This window comes from Mesocricetus auratus, unplaced genomic scaffold (genome assembly GCF_017639785.1).
Source record: "Mesocricetus auratus isolate SY011 unplaced genomic scaffold, BCM_Maur_2.0 Super-Scaffold_100025, whole genome shotgun sequence".
Lineage (NCBI taxonomy): Eukaryota > Metazoa > Chordata > Mammalia > Rodentia > Cricetidae > Mesocricetus > Mesocricetus auratus.
The window spans coordinates 8427961-8446041 of NW_024429206.1; positions in this window are offsets into that span (position 1 = coordinate 8427961).

Below are 18081 nucleotides of genomic sequence, written 5' to 3' on the forward strand. Positions count from 1 at the left end.
ACCACAAGCCTAGCCTGGGTAAATAACTAGGCTAGGGCTTAGCCTCGAGGTATGGTGGGATGATGGGACTTGAACAGGTAACCCAAGTTTTCTGGAATGGCTGCTCAGGGTGGGCACTGGGGTAACCTAAGTCTTGATGCTGCTTTGGGGGCCCAAGCTCCCTGCACCCTCCAGAGAAACCTGACATGGTTGGTATCTGGAAGCTTTCTATCATTGTGACAAATACCCGACAGAGACAACTTAAAGGAGGGGGTTTTGTTTCAAGTTTAGTCCATCGTCACTTTGCCCTGTGCTTAAGCAGAACTACATTACCCCGTGTGATAATGTAGTCATGTGGTGGGGGACTCTTATTTACCTCACGGTACACAGGAAAGAGAGACAAGGGGTACACAGAAGGGGCCAGAGTGAGACCTGGGCCCAAAGTCACCATCCCCAGGGGCCTGCTTCTTGTTACTTTCTTTGCTTCTGCTAAAGCCATTATCCAACTGACTCCTGAGAAGACCCAGGGGGTGGGTGCTGTGTGACACTATTCCTGGGGAGACGTGGACAAACACCTACCTACCTCAGATAGCAGACCAATGATAAACCAAAATAGAGATACCTCCAAAGTCCAGCTCGGTGAACCAGTAGGTTTTATTGGGGTTACTTACATTAGTATGGGTGAGAAGACATTTATAGAAGCAAAAATGACCCAAGGACAGTTATATCACCAGAGGCCACCCCAGCCAGAGTAACAGCTCATGAAACTGGGAATCTGAAGCACACTGCACAATCTTCTAGGAAAGTCAGCTGACCTGACTGTTTTTCAGCAGCCCCCACTGTTTATATGTGTTTGGGGAGGGAGGGACCTGGTGAATCTGGTTTGTTTCAAGGACTTCCTGAAGCCTCTAAATTGCCTCTGCCTCCTGAGTGCTGGGATTAAAGGTGTCACACAGCTGAATATCCCAAGTCTTAAGGAGCTCCTTACCCTCCAAGGAGAAAATTGCTCCATAGTAACGCTTCCACTAATCACCTTCATCCAGTCAAGGTGACAACCAAGCCTGACTCTCACAGTTGTGTGTGTGTGTGTGTGTGTGTGTGTGTGTGTCCATCCTGTAAGTCAGAGGACAACTTGCAAGACTCATTTTCCTTCTTTTCATCACGTGGTGTGTGTGTGTGTGTGTGTGTGTGTGTGTGTGTGTGTGTGTGTGTGTGTCCATCCTGTAAGTCAGAGGACAACTTGCAAGACTCATTTTCCTTCTTCTCATCACGTGGGCCCCAGGAACTGTCATAGGTCATCAGGATTGGCAGCAAGTGCCTTTACCTACTGAGTCATCTCATACAGTAATTTTGTTGTTCACAACAAATTTCATACACCTACAAACATATAATGTATTTTGATCTTATCCACCCCAACCCCTTCCACTCCCCGGCCCCCCAACTCTAACTCATCATTCCTTCCAACTCCATCTTATTTTTAAATAACTCACTGAGTCTAATCAGTGTAGCAGGGTCCCCACAGATGTCCTTTGGGGGTGGGGGAAAATAGGCACAACACTGAGGACACAGACATCAAGTACAAGTTGAAACAACAAGCTCAGTTTATTCCAGGAAGGGGTAAGTTTTATATGCCCCCCAACCCTGCCCCAGGGGAGGGGATTCACCGAGCTGCCCTCTGCTGAGGTGACGTGGTTGCTGTCCACAGGTCCACATCATCTCTCGTCTGCTGTTTTCAAGTCCCTCTGGCAGACCCCGGCTGGCTATTGGAAGATGTCTACTGCGCGTGTTCTTACTATCAGTCTAGGCTGCCTGTCAGGCCCATTGAGGCTTTGTTTTCCCACAAATCAGTGTCCCCCGTTTGCACCTGAGTTAGGGCCCTCCACTGGAGCATACACGCCTATCAATGGCCACACCCACCCCCAAAACAAACCCCCTCCCCCAGCAGTCATCCAGTAACCATGGCTGCTTTGGGTCAGGAATGCAGCAGCCCTGTCATGTCCAGAGGACAGCATTCACTGGTCTCCTCCCCATCCTCCCAGACAGCAGGGGCTGGGAGGACAAGCTCTAGATGTCCCACTGAGGGCTGAGCACTCGTCACTTTGACCAGTTTCAGTCTCTGTATGAACCAAGGCCCACATCAAAAGGAAGCCTCTCCAACCAAGGATGACAGCAGCCCAGATCTGTGCATACCACTATTGCTATTCAGAGAGGTCTGGGGATTTATCCAGAATCACACAGCTTATAAGAAAGAGCTGAGAGCTGGAGAGATGTTTTCTCTTCCATGGGCCCTGGGTTCAATTCCCAGCACCCATGTGGGAGCTTACAAACTCTCTGTAACTCCAGTTCCAGGTGATCCAACACTATCACACAGATATATGCAGGCAAAACACCTATGTACATAAAATTTTAAAATAATCCAGGCTTTGGTGGCGCACACTTTTAATTCCAGCATTCAGGAGGCAGAGACAGGTGGGTCTCTGTGTGTTTGAGGCCAGCCTGGTCTACTAAGCGAGTTCCAGGACAGGTTCCAAAATAATACAGAGAAACCCTGTCTCAAAAAACCAAAAAAAGAAAGAAAGAAAGAAAGAAAGAAAGAAAGAAAGAAAGAAAGAAGGAAAGAAAGAAGGAAAGAATGAAAGAGTTTAAATTCAAACGCAACTTTTAAGGTCCCACACTAGGGGACAGTCTTGAGACTAGACTTTTCTTAACCTCAGATCTGGGTCCTAGCTGTTACTCTACTGTTGACCCCTTTGTGATCAGATAAGCCCCCTTTTCCCTGCCCTGAAAACAGGAGTAGGACACTGGGTTAGGTGACAATGAGGAGTCCCTTGTGCTGTGGCAGGATATATCATGAAGAGGAGGGCCATGGGAAAAGGCAACGTAAGAATAGAGTGTAGAGGACACGTCCTTCTCCATGCCGCCATTTCTTCCACTGTACACAGATTGCCTGGCCATATGGAGTAAATAAGACCATGTGGGAAGCTGCACTCACCCAGGAATACGGTCAGTACTAAATAAAGGCAGTCTCTTTTTAATCCCTATATTGATAGATTTCATCTAGCACACTTGGATTCTCAGGAGAGAGCCGTGTGTTGGGGAGGGACAATCAGAACAGGGAAGGGGAGGCAGACAGACAGATGACTGTCTAACAGGCCCGGGTGCTGCTGCCCTTTATTAATGTTACATACGAGTTAGCTTGCAAATACTTTCATGAGCATGTAAGTGTGAAATTGGAAAGTCACTGCAGGGCCGCCACGAGCCACTGCCCCGTGACATAAAGGGGAGGCACACTGGAGAGCAGGTGGGCCAGGGAGAAAAAGAAGAAAGGGAAGAGGAGGGAGGCAAACAGGAGAGTCCAACAGAAAACAAAAAGATGCCTACTGCAGGACAAATGGATTTTAAAGTTCAAAGATGGATCGCCCGGCATAGGGCCGAATGTGTGTTCTTTGGCTTTATATGTGACCTGTGCTCGCCCACCTCTACATGCAGGCCTTGCCTTCCTGTGATCAGACAGAAGTCCTGAGAACACGTACCTACCATGTAGAATTCAACCAGGGACATTTGCAGAGAATTCAGTAATTGAGGCTTGTGATCCCCGGGATGGTGATGATTTGACCCGTACAGATCAAGCCAGTCAAAATTCCGGAAGGGAGAGAGGAGGGGCCCCGAGGCTCCACCCCTATCAGAGGAACTTTGGCAGTTGAAGAAGCTGAGAAAGAGAGGGTCACTGTCCTTTGGGGGATATGACCATTGGTAAAGCTGCCTGCCTTGGTAGATGGTTACGGGCCTATGCACACAGGGACAGGACTAATTTTAAAATGATAACATGAAGCAAGGAGGGAGGTGGGAGACTTAGAAGGAGGTGGTGGATGGACTTGAACAATATACATTGTATAAACGTATGGAGGTTTCAAAGAATACAAAAAGTACCCCATGCACTTTATCACTGCACTGAAGAGGCCAAGACAAAGCCCCAAAGGCCACAGTGGCAGATACAGAATGGGATGTGCTCTGTGCCATCCAGCAGACCTGGCACCTGTAGGTCCTCAAGTGATCACCCCTCCCACTGCCTCTAATTAGCTGCCTGGCCTTGGGTGTGTAGTGCTGCTGGGCCTCGGTTGCTCATGAAGGGGTGAAAGTTAAATCAGGGATGGCAAACAAAATGGTTCGCCCACAGCTAACAAAATCAACAAAGGGCCTGGGGATGGAGCATAGTTGGGAGGCTCGCCTGGTGTGCTCAAAGTCCTGGGCTAGAGCCCCTTAGTACTTTACAGACCTGCTGCGGAGGTGCCTGTCTGTCATTCCGGCACTTAGGAGAAAAGAAAGAAGGATCTAGAGCTCAAGTTTGCTACGCTACAGTGGATGACCTCACACCCCTGAGCACACTGGCAATACACACTGGTCTCATAGGGTTAAAGAGAAAGAGGACATGAATTGGGAGGAGTGAGGAGGGGGGGGAAAGACAGCCAATAGCACAGTTGTTCTCTGACCAGCACATACATGTCATGGTGTGCACATATGTACAATAATAATAAAATCATAATAAACACTCAGGGAGGTCCCCCTTCCAGCAGTGTCTAAACTGTACCTTCTCACCTCTGTGACCAGGCGACCACACCCATTGACAGGAACTCATGTGATCACATTATCACATGATCATGGCTGACAGCTTTACTTTCATGGCTTCTGGGTGTCCTGCTCCCTTCCGATATAGGCTGGGTGGCACAGGGCAGGAAGGAGATAAATACCAGCCACCGCAGTTGTGGGACAGTCACTGTGTTCAACCTGAGGCAGGTGACCATGCGCAGAGCTTGGCCACCGGAACTTCTCATGACTTGAGCTGCACACACAGCCCTTCCTTAGACATGCACTTAGAAACCCGGGGCCCCACCAGCACTGAGCGGCCCCTCCAAACAAAGTCGCTGATCATACTGACCCAAAGCTCCCCAGCTACCCTTTGTGACAAAAAATAAAACAAAAGCAGTGCCCCAGTCCAGTCTAAGCTGGTTTTGGGTATGTGTGCAGTAAGGCAAACTCATCTGAATGATCCTTTACGGAAGTCCACCCGTTGGCCACCTCCTGCACAGGCATGGCTGGGTGTGCACATGGTTAAAGTTAGACACATCATGGCTATTTTAGATACTTTTCTGCTACTGTGATGAAATGCATGATCAGAGCAAGGAGGAGGAAAGGGTTTAATTGGCTTACACAATCTAATCACAGCCCGTCACTGAGGGAGTCAAAGCAGGCATTGAGACACGGGTCACGAAGGAATGCTGCTTACTGGCCATGGTTTGCTCAGTCTTTCCTTTCCACCCGGACCCGCCTGCTCAGGGATGGCAACACAGTGAGCTGAGCCCTCCCACAGGAACCATTAACCAAGAAAACATCCCGCAGACCAGTCCAATGGTCAATGTTTCTCTTCCCCAGATGACCCCAACTTGTGTAAAAGTGACAAAAAAAAAAACTCTAAACCATGGGGAAGGGCATGCTCACGTAACAAAACAAAACAGGAAAGCAGGCGATGTCTCAACCCATGCAGGGGTCTGTTAACCAGGGATTGTTTCCACCAGTGCCAACTGGCTCTCCAGCTGTAGTGTAGGGCTCTGGAGACCCAGAACACTGCTTTGAGTAGGCTTTGTCCTGCGCCCACTTTAACCTTCCCCCCCCATCTTTCTGGAGCATTTGAAGGGGTGGCTGACAGATTGGGACATCACCCTACTGAGAAATGGAACACCCTTGCTGAGTCACCTGCTTTGAGAAACCAACAAGAGACTCTTCCGGTTTGCACTGCTCTTTCCTATGAGCAAACAAAATTATGTTTTGTTTTGTTTTTGAGACAGGGTTTCTCTGACTGTCCTAGAACTCACTCTGTAGGCCAGGCTGGTCTCAAACTCAGAGCTCTCCCTGACTCAGCCTTAGAGAACCCCATGCCTCGGTCTCCCGAGTGCTGGGATTAAAGGTGTGTGTCACCATCACCGGGTGAGTAAAGTGAATTTGGTTGTTTTATAGATTGGAATCTTTCTCGTGACCCAGCAACTGAGAAGATGGGTAAAGGGATTAAGATCTGGGCCCCTATGCTGTCTCTTATCTACTTTTCTTCCCTATTAAGCCTCTTAAATGCATGTATTTTTGTTTTAGTAACCAGTTGCCTTAGTTAGGGTTTCTACAACTATGATCAAACACTATGACCCAAGCAACTTGTAGAGGAAAGAGTTTATTTGGTTTACACCTCTAAAATACTATTCATTAATGAAGGACGTCAGGACAGGAACTCAAACAGGGCAAGAACATGGAATCAGGAGCTGATGCAGAGGTCATGGAGGGATGCTGCTTACTGGTTTGTTCCCCATGGCTTGCTCAGCCTGCTTTCTTATAGAACCTAGGACCAGCAGCCCAGGGATGGCACCACCCACTATGGGCTGGGCCCTCCCCCTTTGATCACTAAATGAGAAAATGCCTTACAGCTGCATCTCGAGGAGGCATTTCCTCAGTTGAGGCTCCTTCCACTGATGACTCTGATGTACTTACTAGAAAACTGTGTCTTCTGGAAAGTATCCTGAAATAATTGTGTTCCTAGTGCCAATGATGGATCCAAAGTGAATGGTCCCTCTGTCTTTCTTCATTGCACCCAGAGACTGCTCAAATTGTGAGAATGCTGCTTATCAGACTCAGTAAGGATAGAGCCTGGAATCTCCATCCTTCACAGAGATCGGAAGCATCTCTGCCTCTGCCTGGAGACTGCCGACCTAAGCATGGCACTGGGCAGACCTCATTTGAAGTGGGGAGTCAGGACTGCTGTATCCTTCCATTCTCCCATGACAGTGTCTCCACAGAGGCTGAGGCAATAGAAGGCTCGCTGACATCAGACAGCATCCGGATGCAGGATGCCCAGCTCTCCACATGGCTGAGGCCTAGGTTTTATGGAAACTCAGTTATTTCAATAGTTTGAAACTGGAAGCAAAAGGTTCCTTGTCAACTGATGGCAGATGTCCTTCTGTATATATGTTTCTCTTATTGATTGATGAATAAAACACTGTTCGGCCAATAGAGGCAGGAAGATAGGCAGGACTAGGAGACGAGAATTCTGGGAAAGGTAGGCAGAGAGAGAGAGATGCCATGAGACACCATGTAGTAGAGGAAGGAGTAACAAGTCTGGATCCTTCTACAGTAAGATAAGACCACACATGGAAATTCTTAGATTAATAGAAATGGGTTAATAATTGGGAGCTAACCAATAAGAAGCTCTAGCCATCAGCCAACAGTTTTATAATGAATAAAAATCTCTTTGTGTTCATTTGGGCTGAAGCAGCAGGACCTGGCAGGACAAAAAAACCCTAGCAGCAAACTACTTTAGTAAATGAGGAAGTCCTTTCTACAAAGGTTTCAATGCTGCCTGGGATACACAAAGGTACTCAGGCTGTATCTGTGCAGGTAACAAATAGGAGGGTGTTGGGGAAGTCCTGTGCATTTGTCAATAAAGTACTGTCTGGCCAATGGGGAATCTAGATAGGAGGGACTAGGAGTCCAGGAGGACTCTGGGTAGGAGAAACACAGAGAGTCGAGATGTAACGCCATTGGGGTAGGAAGCCCGGAAACCTCTCCGGTAAGAGACATACTTAGATTAACTATTATGGGGTAATTACTTAAGTCAGAGCTAGCCAGTAAGAAACAAGCAAGGCCAACAGCTTCATAATGAATATAGCCTCCTGTGTGTTTATTTGGGACTGATGCGGATCTGGAACCAGGCGGGCGGGAAGGCTTCTCTCAAAGAAAGCTTCTCTTAACAAAATGGTGATCAGGAGTGGGATGATGAATTTCCACGTAAAATAACAAAAGCTTTAAAGGAATTTTAGAAACAGAAGAACGGAGAGAAGCACAGATTTTGGTAGCAGCATTTTTCTCAGGTGTGCTCTGTTTTGCTAGCGACAAGCCGAGATTCACACGGCTCGCTTAATGGAGTCTTCCTGACTCGGCATAAAAAGAAAAAAAAAAAAAACCAGCAAGGTTGTTTTAAGAGACTCTGCTAACGATTGAAAGGTGTGTACGTACAGCTGGAAGTGGCAGCATTTGCTGGATGTCAGCATGGACTGAGGCGGTAAGCTTGAATCACGCTTACGCCCGCCATCTTGAAACGGCAGTTTAAAACAGCCGCGGTTTTACAGATAAGACACGTGGCCAGAAAAACATAAAGATTTACAGTAAAGTCAGACTTAAATGAAGAAAAACCTCTAAAGGTTTACAGTGTGTTTAAAAATATACGTGAGATTGAGAGAGAAAATGAAACGACAAAGTGGTATATAAATACAGAAGCCGGCTGTGGTGGCGCACGCCGGTAGGAATTGCTCCAGAGGCAGAGGCAGGCAGATTTCCAAAGAGAAACCCTGTCTCAGAGAAAAATAAATAAAAGTGAAAGAAATTGAGTAATAATAATAATAGATTAATAAATAAGCCACGTAAAGATGGAAAATACACAGAGAGTCTGGATACTGTATGCTATTATGTTTTTCAGTTTTTTCATTTCTAAGGAAGGAACAGCTACTGAAGTACACTTGATTATAAATGCTGCTGAATTAATTCAACTTATATCTTTTGAAAATGCCTTGACCTCAAAATTTAAGTATAAGGATATGTTACTCGGAAAAGGAGTTTTAATTTATGTTTCCACAGAACATAAAAAGCTGAGGATTTCTTCCAGGCTTCTGTGGTTTGACGAACCAAGACCCCCAGAAGCAGTGGACCAGATGTTCCAACAATTGAGACAGCTAAGATGATGGAGCTTTATAGACCCCGAAAATACGGACTTATACAGGTTTCTGAGTTTTGTCATGATCCCCATGGTATGAACAGCGCCCCCTTCCAGCATGAAGCAGTTTGGAATGAGCAACGTCCTAATTCCCATCTTGTTTATAAATCTTTGTTTTCATTTAAATGGGGTTGTTTATAATTGGCTAATGATCACAGCCAATATTTTTTAATGGTAAAAAAGGGAATTATGGTATGGGTATTGTTTTTCATTTATTGATACAAATTCAAGGTCAATTTTGTGATGCTTATATTTCTCCTCTTGATTAAGTATTGTGCTTATACTGATCTTTTAAAATGTAATGCATAATTGAATACAGATTATAGATAGTTACTTATAATAGTCAGAACTTATAGTTAGGTAAGTTAGGTTTTCTAGATATACAGAAATATATTTGACATAGACAGTCTTCAAACCTTTCAAAGACCTTCAGAAAATGGCATTTAAAATGGTTTAGGGTTTTTCTTGACAATGAGAAATGTCTGCTCCGGGCAGCACCAATTATGTCTGAGAGGAAGATGGGCATCGAAGAAACTCGTTATGGAGTTTGCTTTCAACATGGCAAGGTTAGCCATTTGGGCAAGAAACTGCTCTTGCCTAGACTGTTTGACTGTTGTTGTATAAACTGAACATGCAGGATCCACAGGAAAGTGACTGCTGAACTCAGTCTTACAGGGTTCCTGCTTCATGGAAGAGTCTACCAGACTTTCTGCAGGACACAGAAAAATGACTGACAGACTGCCAATGCAGATGGACAGTTTGAAATTTCCTGCTTTGCTGAGAAGTGTTCCAGACACATTGTGGCCTATGGGCTGAAGATAGATGCCCCAACGTTACGGAGGAACTTCGGGTGACTGTCCAGGCAGTAAGATGTCTCTGTCAATCCTAGTGTTTATATATTATCCTTCTGTGGTCTTTGATGGAGTTGAAGATAGATAGTTATAATTATAGTTTTCCTTAGTTATGATAAAAGATAAGCTACATATAGGACTTTGGACTCACAAGGATGGGATGGATGATATTTTCTTTAAATCTTGCTAAATGTTAATAGACAAAATGTAACTGTGTTCTTACTTGATAGCTGTTCTGTTATATACAATTTGACTGTGTTAAAGTTAAGACCTTTCTTTTTGTTTAAACAGAAAAGAGGAGATGTTGCGGAAGTCCTGTGCATTTGTCAATAAAGTACTGTCTGGCCAATGGGGAATCTAGATAGGAGGGACTAGGAGTCCAGGAGGACTCTGGGTAGGAGAAACACAGAGAGTCGAGATGTAACGCCATTGGGGTAGGAAGCCCGGAAACCTCTCCGGTAAGAGACATACTTAGATTAACTATTATGGGGTAATTACTTAAGTCAGAGCTAGCCAGTAAGAAACAAGCAAGGCCAACAGCTTCATAATGAATATAACCTCCTGTGTGTTTATTTGGGACTGATGCGGATCTGGAACCAGGCGGGCGGGAAGGCTTCTCTCAAAGAAAGCTTCTCTTAACAAAATGGTGATCAGGAGTGGGATGATGAATTTCCACGTAAAATAACAAAAGCTTTAAAGGAATTTTAGAAACAGAAGAACGGAGAGAAGCACAGATTTTTGGTAGCAGCATTTTTCTCAGGTGTGCTCTGTTTTGCTAGCGACAAGCCGAGATTCACACGGCTCGCTTAATGGAGTCTTCCTGACTCGGCATAAAAAGAAAAAAAAAAAAAACCAGCAAGGTTGTTTTAAGAGACTCTGCTAACGATTGAAAGGTGTGTACGTACAGCTGGAAGTGGCAGCATTTGCTGGATGTCAGCATGGACTGAGGCGGTAAGCTTGAATCACGCTTACGCCCGCCATCTTGAAACGGCAGTTTAAAACAGCCGCGGTTTTACAGATAAGACACGTGGCCAGAAAAACATAAAGATTTACAGTAAAGTCAGACTTAAATGAAGAAAAACCTCTAAAGGTTTACAGTGTGTTTAAAAATATACGTGAGATTGAGAGAGAAAATGAAACGACAAAGTGGTATATAAATACAGAAGCCGGCTGTGGTGGCGCACGCCGGTAGGAATTGCTCCAGAGGCAGAGGCAGGCAGATTTCCAAAGAGAAACCCTGTCTCAGAGAAAAATAAATAAAAGTGAAAGAAATTGAGTAATAATAATAATAGATTAATAAATAAGCCACGTAAAGATGGAAAATACACAGAGAGTCTGGATACTGTATGCTATTATGTTTTTCAGTTTTTTCATTTCTAAGGAAGGAACAGCTACTGAAGTACACTTGATTATAAATGCTGCTGAATTAATTCAACTTATATCTTTTGAAAATGCCTTGACCTCAAAATTTAAGTATAAGGATATGTTACTCGGAAAAGGAGTTTTAATTTATGTTTCCACAGAACATAAAAAGCTGAGGATTTCTTCCAGGCTTCTGTGGTTTGACGAACCAAGACCCCCAGAAGCAGTGGACCAGATGTTCCAACAATTGAGACAGCTAAGATGATGGAGCTTTATAGACCCTGAAAATACGGACTTATACAGGTTTCTGAGTTTTGTCATGATCCCCATGGTATGAACAGCGCCCCTTCCAGCATGAAGCAGTTTGGAATGAGCAACGTCCTAATTCCCATCTTGTTTATAAATCTTTGTTTTCATTTAAATGGGGTTGTTTATAATTGGCTAATGATCACAGCCAATATTTTTTAATGGTAAAAAAGGGAATTATGGTATGGGTATTGTTTTTCATTTATTGATACAAATTCAAGGTCAATTTTGTGATGCTTATATTTCTCCTCTTGATTAAGTATTGTGCTTATACTGATCTTTTAAAATGTAATGCATAATTGAATACAGATTATAGATAGTTACTTATAATAGTCAGAACTTATAGTTAGGTAAGTTAGGTTTTCTAGATATACAGAAATATATTTGACATAGACAGTCTTCAAACCTTTCAAAGACCTTCAGAAAATGGCATTTAAAATGGTTTAGGGTTTTTCTTGACAATGAGAAATGTCTGCTCCGGGCAGCACCAATTATGTCTGAGAGGAAGATGGGCATCGAAGAAACTCGTTATGGAGTTTGCTTTCAACATGGCAAGGTTAGCCATTTGGGCAAGAAACTGCTCTTGCCTAGACTGTTTGACTGTTGTTGTATAAACTGAACATGCAGGATCCACAGGAAAGTGACTGCTGAACTCAGTCTTACAGGGTTCCTGCTTCATGGAAGAGTCTACCAGACTTTCTGCAGGACACAGAAAAATGACTGACAGACTGCCAATGCAGATGGACAGTTTGAAATTTCCTGCTTTGCTGAGAAGTGTTCCAGACACATTGTGGCCTATGGGCTGAAGATAGATGCCCCAACGTTACGGAGGAACTTCGGGTGACTGTCCAGGCAGTAAGATGTCTCTGTCAATCCTAGTGTTTATATATTATCCTTCTGTGGTCTTTGATGGAGTTGAAGATAGATAGTTATAATTATAGTTTTCCTTAGTTATGATAAAAGATAAGCTACATATAGGACTTTGGACTCACAAGGATGGGATGGATGATATTTTCTTTAAATCTTGCTAAATGTTAATAGACAAAATGTAACTGTGTTCTTACTTGATAGCTGTTCTGTTATATACAATTTGACTGTGTTAAAGTTAAGACCTTTCTTTTTGTTTAAACAGAAAAGAGGAGATGTTGCGGAAGTCCTGTGCATTTGTCAATAAAGTACTGTCTGGCCAATGGGGAATCTAGATAGGAGGGACTAGGAGTCCAGGAGGACTCTGGGTAGGAGAAACACAGAGAGTCGAGATGTAACGCCATTGGGGTAGGAAGCCCGGAAACCTCTCCGGTAAGAGACATACTTAGATTAACTATTATGGGGTAATTACTTAAGTCAGAGCTAGCCAGTAAGAAACAAGCAAGGCCAACAGCTTCATAATGAATATAACCTCCTGTGTGTTTATTTGGGACTGATGCGGATCTGGAACCAGGCGGGCGGGAAGGCTTCTCTCAAAGAAAGCTTCTCTTAACAAAATGGTGATCAGGAGTGGGATGATGAATTTCCACGTAAAATAACAAAAGCTTTAAAGGAATTTTAGAAACAGAAGAACGGAGAGAAGCACAGATTTTGGTAGCAGCATTTTTCTCAGGTGTGCTCTGTTTTGCTAGCGACAAGCCGAGATTCACACGGCTCGCTTAATGGAGTCTTCCTGACTCGGCATAAAAAGAAAAAAAAACCAGCAAGGTTGTTTTAAGAGACTCTGCTAACGATTGAAAGGTGTGTACGTACAGCTGGAAGTGGCAGCATTTGCTGGATGTCAGCATGGACTGAGGCGGTAAGCTTGAATCACGCTTACACCCGCCATCTTGAAACGGCAGTTTAAAACAGCCGCGGTTTTACAGATAAGACACGTGGCCAGAAAAACATAAAGATTTACAGTAAAGTCAGACTTAAATGAAGAAAAACCTCTAAAGGTTTACAGTGTGTTTAAAAATATACGTGAGATTGAGAGAGAAAATGAAACGACAAAGTGGTATATAAATACAGAAGCCGGCTGTGGTGGCGCACGCCAGTAGGAATTGCTCCAGAGGCAGAGGCAGGCAGATTTCCAAAGAGAAACCCTGTCTCAGAGAAAAATAAATAAAAGTGAAAGAAATTGAGTAATAATAATAATAGATTAATAAATAAGCCACGTAAAGATGGAAAATACACAGAGAGTCTGGATACTGTATGCTATTATGTTTTTCAGTTTTTTCATTTCTAAGGAAGGAACAGCTACTGAAGTACACTTGATTATAAATGCTGCTGAATTAATTCAACTTATATCTTTTGAAAATGCCTTGACCTCAAAATTTAAGTATAAGGATATGTTACTCGGAAAAGGAGTTTTAATTTATGTTTCCACAGAACATAAAAAGCTGAGGATTTCTTCCAGGCTTCTGTGGTTTGACGAACCAAGACCCCCAGAAGCAGTGGACCAGATGTTCCAACAATTGAGACAGCTAAGATGATGGAGCTTTATAGACCCCGAAAATACGGACTTATACAGGTTTCTGAGTTTTGTCATGATCCCCATGGTATGAACAGCGCCCCCTTCCAGCATGAAGCAGTTTGGAATGAGCAACGTCCTAATTCCCATCTTGTTTATAAATCTTTGTTTTCATTTAAATGGGGTTGTTTATAATTGGCTAATGATCACAGCCAATATTTTTTAATGGTAAAAAAGGGAATTATGGTATGGGTATTGTTTTTCATTTATTGATACAAATTCAAGGTCAATTTTGTGATGCTTATATTTCTCCTCTTGATTAAGTATTGTGCTTATACTGATCTTTTAAAATGTAATGCATAATTGAATACAGATTATAGATAGTTACTTATAATAGTCAGAACTTATAGTTAGGTAAGTTAGGTTTTCTAGATATACAGAAATATATTTGACATAGACAGTCTTCAAACCTTTCAAAGACCTTCAGAAAATGGCATTTAAAATGGTTTAGGGTTTTTCTTGACAATGAGAAATGTCTGCTCCGGGCAGCACCAATTATGTCTGAGAGGAAGATGGGCATCGAAGAAACTCGTTATGGAGTTTGCTTTCAACATGGCAAGGTTAGCCATTTGGGCAAGAAACTGCTCTTGCCTAGACTGTTTGACTGTTGTTGTATAAACTGAACATGCAGGATCCACAGGAAAGTGACTGCTGAACTCAGTCTTACAGGGTTCCTGCTTCATGGAAGAGTCTACCAGACTTTCTGCAGGACACAGAAAAATGACTGACAGACTGCCAATGCAGATGGACAGTTTGAAATTTCCTGCTTTGCTGAGAAGTGTTCCAGACACATTGTGGCCTATGGGCTGAAGATAGATGCCCCAACGTTACGGAGGAACTTCGGGTGACTGTCCAGGCAGTAAGATGTCTCTGTCAATCCTAGTGTTTATATATTATCCTTCTGTGGTCTTTGATGGAGTTGAAGATAGATAGTTATAATTATAGTTTTCCTTAGTTATGATAAAAGATAAGCTACATATAGGACTTTGGACTCACAAGGATGGGATGGATGATATTTTCTTTAAATCTTGCTAAATGTTAATAGACAAAATGTAACTGTGTTCTTACTTGATAGCTGTTCTGTTATATACAATTTGACTGTGTTAAAGTTAAGACCTTTCTTTTTGTTTAAACAGAAAAGAGGAGATGTTGCGGAAGTCCTGTGCATTTGTCAATAAAGTACTGTCTGGCCAATGGGGAATCTAGATAGGAGGGACTAGGAGTCCAGGAGGACTCTGGGTAGGAGAAACACAGAGAGTCGAGATGTAACGCCATTGGGGTAGGAAGCCCGGAAACCTCTCCGGTAAGAGACATACTTAGATTAACTATTATGGGGTAATTACTTAAGTCAGAGCTAGCCAGTAAGAAACAAGCAAGGCCAACAGCTTCATAATGAATATAGCCTCCTGTGTGTTTATTTGGGACTGATGCGGATCTGGAACCAGGCGGGCGGGAAGGCTTCTCTCAAAGAAAGCTTATCTTAACAGGAGGGTAAGTGGTGGTAGACTTCCCCATTGGGTGATGTCCTCCCCTGCCGGCTCCAGCATTTCTGGTATGTCTTTGCCCCATACTGGGTGTCTGACTAGAGCTATGAAAGGACACGAGTTAGTCTGCTCATCACTACAGCAACAGAATATCCAAAAAAAGCAACTTAACAAGAAGAAAGGTTTGTTCAGGCATAGTTTGGGGTCCAGACCATGGCCAGTTGCCTATGATCATGGTGTGGAGGGAGGGCGCTAGCCTAGCATCTTACCACCTGGGCTAGAGAAATGGCTCAGCAGTTGGGAGCACTGGCTGTTCTTCCAGAGGACCCAGGTTCAATTTCCAGCACCCACATGGCAGTTTACAACTGTCTATAACTCCAGTTCCAGGGGATCTGACACCCCCACACCAATGCACATGAAATAAAAAAATAAAAACTCCTACCACCCCTTGAGAGCACACAGCTAGGGACTAAGCCGCTAACATACAGGCTTCTAGGGAACACTTCAGACCCAAAGTACAGAACAAAGGAGCCTGAAGGCTACAGTAATTAAGACAGAAAACTAGACTGTGAGGAGGAATGGAAGCTGACATTGCCACCTCGTGATCTGGATGCTGGCAATAGGGGTCACTAGCATCTAGAGTTGGTGTGGGCACATTCTGTAAGCATGGTGTTACAACAACACTCCTTTGTATTATTTAATGTATAGGACAGTCCTTCCTGACAGGTGTGCCACACCTGGATCACAGGCACACAAGGACCCAGGCAGCACTGCCTTTAGGTACCCACAGTGCATCTGAACCACATACCTACCTCATGAACAGCTTCAGGAATGAATGAGTCAACTTCCAAGGTTTTCCACCCCACCCGATCATATCTCATCTCTAACTTCGAGATATTGCTCCGATCACGGGATTTGAGGGGTAGCGAGCACGCGTACACATACACACACACACATACACACACACGCGCGCACGCATGCGCGCGCGCCCTGTGCTTTACAAGGGTTCTGATGCTTTTCAATATCACAACAGAACATCCACTCTCCCCATCAATTCCTGTCCCCATGCTCAGTGAAAGGAAAACCTAAAATAAATTTCAATCACTCGGTAAGCCAACCGATCCAACAGCCTTCACAGCTTTCTATTTGAAAGTTTATTATTCAGGAGAACCTATACTTTTAAAATTATTTTCACAAATTGACATACGCCTCGCAGAACACTGAAGGCAGCACCAACTAATGGTGCTACAGAAAGCCCACCAGCTGCTTGCCATGGCTGCTGATTTACCTTGAATTTAAAATGGTTTGAGTTGTTTGGAAACACTGGTGAGATACCAAAGACAGAGATTCCAAATTACCAGATGAGAAGCAAAATTCTTAAATAAGATTATCTACTAAAAATTAAAGAAAAAGACGAAACAGAAAATACTGTAAAAAAGATTCACCCCTCACCAATTCCCTTAAGAAATGGAATCAACCTTATCTATGACACCCCCTCTTGCCCATTTCACTTAAAAAGCCACCCAGTCCTGCACAGGGGCTTCATAGAATCCATCGTTTAATCTGAAGGATCTAGGGTCTTCCATGAACCTGGTTACAAGTTCAGAGACAACAATCACAATGGTAGTTAGACAACCACTAAATACTAGTACTCCATGGGAAACACACACCCTGCTTTGGTTATGGCTATGGAAATCTATCTAGAAGTTGTCAGGACACTGGCTTGACAAGAGGTGCAAGGGAGACAAGACACAGACACCTCACAGCAGAAGTTGACACTATGGACTTGTGCCCAGCCAACACTGCAAGAAAACAGCATCAGGACTTTCTGGGGACGGTTGGACCCGGGGTCTACGGAGAGGCAAGGACCTTGAGGCATTCTACCGGTCACCAGGCTGAAGGCCAGCCTCTCACTCCTCCAGTGTCTAGATACTTTGCCTTTAAGCCTCTGTTCCTCCATGAAGGTTCTCTGTCCACAAACAGAGCCCTGTGAGCACAACAGAACTGTTGTTTTTCACCTCAAGGCTGGCTAAAATACTCAGTGTTCTGGGATCTGCAATATTAATCTTCTGAGGCTGTATCTCAAGTCCCCTTCATGGCTTCTTAGGACACTGGGCAGGCATCAATGGTCAAGGTCATGTCCAAGAATGGCCCCAAATGACCTCTGAAGTTACAGAAGGCAAAGGTGCCCACATCCTGGTGTTAAAGTTACTTCACAAAAGTACAATGTGGCCACCAGGCAAGGTGGAGGAGACACATCTTGCTACTGTCCCACTCAGGCCCCCCACACTACTCCCCCAAACCCGTGGGAACTCGGGCGACTGAGCACACCCATGGAGGCCTCTGCTTCCCCTGGGCTTTGTTCGCTTCAGTGAGCATGTAACAAAGTGGGGTTCTCTGCGGTGAGCATGTAACAAAGTGGGGTTCTCTGCGGTGATCATGTAACAAAGTAGGGTTCTCTGCAGTGAACATGTAACAAAGTGGGGTTCTCTGCAGTGAGTATGATAACAAGGTGGGGTTCTCTGCAGTGAGCATGTAACAAAGTGGGGTTCTCTGCAGTGAGCATGATAACAAAGTGGGGCTCTCTGCAGTGAGCATGATAACAAAGTGGGGTTCTCTGCAGTGAGTATGGTAACAAAGTGGGGTTCTCTGCAGTGAGCATGTAACAAGTGGGGCTCTCTGCAGTGAGCATGTAACAAAGCAGGTTTCAGTGCAGTGAGCATGTAACAAGGTGGGGCTCACTGTGGTGCACATGGTAGCAAAGTCAGGTTCACTATGACGAATCTTCAATGT